At 49.1% G+C, this 5,531-nt stretch overlaps 1 pseudogene; it reads left to right on the plus strand.

Moving 5' to 3' along the window:
• The first annotated feature begins 1,945 nt into the window (after window positions 1-1,945).
• LOC146012779 (U2 spliceosomal RNA) lies at window positions 1,946-2,152 on the plus strand (annotated as a pseudogene).
• The last annotated feature ends 3,379 nt before the right edge of the window (window positions 2,153-5,531 follow it).

A 5,531-nucleotide genomic window follows, 5' to 3' on the forward strand; every position in this document is an offset into this window, starting at 1 on the left:
ACTCAAAGTAGGTGAAGTGACATCTCCGATAACAGCAGTGAAAATCCCCGCTAGTTATCAAAGAAAATGAAATAGGATAGTGGTTCCACGATAAGCAGCTTTTTTTCTATGTGAATGCTGGCTTAGCTTTAAACAAACTCACCGATAAAACCTTGGTGGTTTTAGCTGCGATACTGGCGATATAATCTCACAACGGGAGATTATATCGGGGAGATTGCCAAATAGGATACTCCTCTAAAGGTGCCCAGACACAGAGTGACAGGGCAGTGCGATGAGATACGCGCTCCCGTGCACATCCCATCGCACAGCACATAAAACCTGTGCATCCCGTGCTTTTAGTACTAGATTGAATCGTATCTAGTACAAAACGCAGGGTGCTGTAGCACATTGTATGCTTTTCATACTAGATGCTATGCACATCCCATCGCACAGCACATAAAACCTGTGCATCCCGTGCTTTTAGTACTAGATTGAATCGTATCTAGTACAAAACGCAGGGTGCTGTAGCACATTGTATGCTTTTCATACTAGATGCTATGCAATCTTGTACTAAAAGCACAGAGTTCATTGCACCATGTATGGGCACTTTAAGAATGAATGAGACTACGCTCATTTTTAGGAGACTAAAAAAAAAGGTTTTATTTGATTGTTCTAAAGTGGTTTAAGTGTTTGCACCTGTGCATAAGTCTTTCTGCACAGGGGAACTAAGGCCCTTATTCTGATCGGTGCGGCCGGATCCGAATATGCGCCAGGACCGTGCGTGCGAAACCCCGCCTTCCATACGGATCGCCAACTCCGTCCGTAAGCGGTAAGAAGCTGGCCGAACGGACCGCACGTGTATTTTTCACGGAATACGCCTCCTCCATCTCAGGGAACCTCCCCCATCATTCGATGGTCGCAGACCATCGAATGCAGGACCGAGTGCTCCACCAGCTCCCGCAACCTCAGACCACACGGGCATTTTTCCGTGCAAAAGCAGGGATCTGGGCGGGCAGCTGACATCCGGCGATGTCATATGTCCGCCCCCTACACGTGCGTCACGGCCGCATTACCATACGTACGCCCAGCGTTTGCATGGGAACGCCCATGAAACGTGGGGCGTATGCATATGGTAATGAGCCCAAATAGCCCTTCACGCCCCTCTCCACCCCCTGTTCGGAGTGTTCACATATCATGCGGGATTTGGCCGTACGCCCCGCTCGCACATGCGCAGAGACGCCTCTGCACATGCGCAGACACAAAACATCGGCGGGCCGAACGCACGCGGATATAACCGCACCGACCAGAATAAGGCCCTAAGTGGGGAAGGGGCAAGTACTAATTACCCAAGTCTCTTGGAGGGGCACCAATGGGGGTTTATACCAACTGCTGATGAGATAAATGTCCCTCTTTGCAGCATGTGTGACCTGCTTCCAGGAGCTACACAGTGGTATCGGTGGTGTGGAGGGTGCAGGCCACACCCGGGGCTTCACATATAGTAGTTTTTTTTGGAGGAGATGAGGCCCTCCAGTATTCGGTTCCAATGGCCATGTCTCCACCCACTTTGTTGTACATCACCTATGAGCAGACAGTAGGCACGTATGATGGGCACTATGTGGATGCTGGTGTGGCAAAAGTAAAATGTGCAGAGAGATTTAGATGTGAGAGAGGTGTGTCCAAATGTAAATCTAAATTACAGTGCAACAATAAAGCTGTCCAGCATTTGTGGGCTACATGCAAATTCAGCCAATATTTAAGTTTAATGCAATACTACAGACGACCCTGTATAGACTGTTCTTTACAGTATACCACACGTTAGGATGTTTTCACCAGACTTCCTCACTGCTTGGTTGCTTGCCCACAGGAAGTGGTATTCTGCAGTTTTAGGTAAGTGATACGGCTTCTGTGATGGTGGGACTCTTAAATGTGCTCATGTTGTGACACCCTGCAGATATAGCAGTGCTGCATCGCTTCTCGTCCTTTTGGCTAAGATCAAGTGTAGTATCTGTTCTTATCAGTGGGTATGGACTGGCCTCTGGCAGAGAATAGAGAAAGGCTGGACTGAGTAGCTGCTCTGATGGGCGGAGGGTGTGGGACCCCTCTTTTTTGCCTGGGAGTGGTGAAAAGTCTGGCTGAGTACCTTCACCTCTGCCAGTGGTAGGAGGTGTTGTTTCCGTAATCCCACTGGTGAGAGGGGGGGAGAAACATTGGGGCAGATGTATTAAGCCTGGTGAAGAGATAAACTGGAGATAAAGTGGAAGGAGATAACGCACCAGCCAATCAGATCCCAACTGTCATATTTCAAACACAGCTGATTGGCTGATGCGTTAACTCTTCCAATTTATCTCCACTTTATCTCCAGTTTATCTCTTCTCCAGGCTTAATACATCTGCCCCACTGGGCCTAGTAGTTTGGCTCTCTTGACGGGGTTCGTAGCCCCCGAAGGATGAGACAGCGAAAGGCTCAGTCTAGTATCCATTCCCAGGGAGCGGAGAAAAGCTGAGACCGAGTAGATTGGTCCAGGTTGGGCAAGCCACCAGCCTGGGCACAGCGAAAAGCTCAGCCTAGTATCTTAACCCTGGGAGCGGAGAAACACTGGGACTGAGTAGATTGCTCTTCCGAGGGGGTTGCAGCCCCTAAGGGAGTCTTTCGAAAAGCCCAGTGGAGTACCCATTCCCATGCCGGGGGCTGGAAAGTGCCTGCTGGTGAGACAGAGAAACACTTGGTCGGACACCGACTGGCTGGCTGCCTGGAGTCCGAGGCTGCACTGTGCCCCCGGGGAAACATGCACGGGTGATCCTCAAAATCACCATGCACTAGTATGGCACTTGCACTGCACACTTCCCTTTAGGTTAGCGCTTCACGTCCTTACCCCGTCCTTTTGGATGGGGTAGGACAATTTTTGCACGCCCCACCCCGGCCTTCTAGCTGGGGTCCTTTATTTATTTATTTATTTTCCCTCTCACGTTTGTCACTTTTCACGTTCTTTGTTTTTTGTAGTTTGTCACGTTTTTTTTTGGGCTGTGCGGTCGACCCTAACGGGCCTTCCGTTCCCCAAATGTGCTGAGGCTCTCGTCCTTTTGGGGAGAGCCTCGGTCCCCTCGAGGGCGACCCCTAGCCGCAAGGCAGAGGGAAGCCCATGCGGGTCTCTCCAAACCATCGGGTGCGGAGGACCCACCGTCCAAAACCCTTCCGAGGGTGGAGGAAACGAGGGTCCCTCTAAGCTTCGGCAAAGAGGACCCACCGATCCCTATTTTCCCCTCCTCGGCCTTATGGTTAGGGGAACCCCGGGGCCCTTCTCCTTTGGGAGAGGGTCCAAACGTTCGTACGCACGCGCCCTATGCACGTGTTAGTCACTGCACTGGTGGTGGTGGGAGCACACCTCGGGCTCCCTGAGTTTCTTCAAACAGTGCTGCATTTGATTACATTGCAGTCTGGTGTAAAGCCCCGTACACACGGGGGAGATATATTGCTCAGCAATATATTGCTAGCAATATATTGCTCTGTGTCTCCTGTTCATCAGCGACCAGAGATGGTCGCTGATGAAAAAGAAACTGCCGGGGGAGCCCGGCAGTGGAAATCAGCTGGTCGCAGGAGCATGTTCCTGCGACCAGCGATCACTACAGGGGTAAAAACGGGAGCAAGCACCCGGCGATATATCGTCGGTGCACACTCCCATCACGGGCAATATGGTCGCTTAGCGACCATATTGCCCGCGATATTACACAAAATCGCCCCCATGTGTACGCACCATTAGGCAATCAATAAATCAATCTAGTTTGGTCATTGGCCCTTATTCTGGTTCACTCACAAAGGCAAATTCCTTTTTAAATGGACAACACCATGTGCACTGCAGGGGGGGGGGGGGCAGATGTAAGATGTGCAGAGAGAATTATATTTGGGTTGGGGTTTACTTCAAAGTGAGATCTATATTGCAGTGTAAAAATAAAATAGTCAGTATTTTCCCTGCACAGAAACAAAATAACCCACCCAAAGCTAACTCTCTCTACACGTTACATCTGCCCCCCCTCCCTGCAGTGCACATGGTTTTGTCCATTTGAAAAGGAATTTGCCTTTGCGAGTGAACCAGAATAATGGCCAATGTGTGTGCATGTAAAAATAAAGTTACATTTCATATCATCCAGGATAATAATAGGCAAATAATCCCCAAAGCCGAAGTGTTCATTACTGAGGTATAAGTATTTTATTCTGAGTTATTGTATTCTTACATGACAGTATATGCTACTACCGGTTTATTTTAAGGGTGTATCAGTGTGAGACACCAGAATCATTCAAAGAGGCTTATTTAAGGCGGGACGTGAGTGTACACTTCTGTGCTGTCACTATAGGGTCACCGCAATGTGGTGATTATAGGTGACATTCTCTGTCTGAGGCAGAGTTTATTTTCACAACCAGTGTGACAATTTTCTGAAAAGCCTGATTATCCACATCATTGCCTGACAGATCACTGGGCTGAGCTTTGAAGAAACAGAACTCTATATAGCCCAAGGAAAATCAGTATTCAGATCCACCTCTTCTCTTTGGCTGTATTAAGGATATGTCTTGTATATTAAAGAAAATCCCATTTGCCATAGAATGTCAAGGAAAATGTGGAAAACACTACACTATGGCCCTTATTCTGATCGGTGCGGATATTCCCGCATTCTTACGGAGCGGTCCGCACGCCACGGTGTTCTGCCGCGTGCGGCCATCGTCCGTAGAAACGCCCACGTGTCCTCCGCATTCGGACGGACTCACTCTTTAAGAACAGGGCGTGTTTACGGACGACATACAAACCATGCGTGTGCGGGAGAAACACTCAGATTCTGCACGGTATTACAGAGTATTACAGAGTATGCTCGGGAATACCGCATCCGAACGGGAGCCAAGCGGTGCTACCGCCCGTAAGCGGAGTATTTACGCCAAACAACCCACTATTATGTATCTTCTGCAATACATCACATGACCCACTTATTCAATTACCTATCCTCATAAAAAACTGCTTATTTGGAATTGGAATCAATTAGATGCCAATATATCCTTACAAGCATGCCTAACACATGCATTGCACACATTAACCCTTACAGCAATTGAAGCAGCAATGGTTTCAATTAAAGCACTGACAAGCGTCCTATTAGTGAGTAATGAGTAAAGGAGTCGATTCTATTGGGTTCAGGTGTTAATGCTTGTAGTCATTAGGCGGTCCGTTCGCCTCCCGCAGGAACGAGTGGTGTCCGCAAAGCAATAGTGGCCTTTTGGACACCGCACATTTCTTCCCTTTTTGTTCGCGTGCATTCGGAGTGCTATTCGAATGTACGCCCCCCAACATAAGTGTACTCCCCCGTGTCCGCCCATGTTTCCGCCCCGTTTTGCCCACTTTGAAACTACGCCTATGTGTCATTCCGCATGACGCCCATAATACGCCCATATTTCCCGACTGATTGCGGTGAACAGTTTTGTACGGGATTTGGCCGAACAGGTACGGAGTCAATGCGTGGCACATGCGCGTGGCGTTCGCCACGCATGCGCAGACGCCGTAAAGACGCGATCCG

The sequence above is a fragment of the Crinia signifera genome, chromosome 6 (genome assembly GCF_055691185.1).
Source record: "Crinia signifera chromosome 6, ASM5569118v1, whole genome shotgun sequence".
In the NCBI taxonomy this organism is placed as follows: domain Eukaryota; kingdom Metazoa; phylum Chordata; class Amphibia; order Anura; family Myobatrachidae; genus Crinia; species Crinia signifera.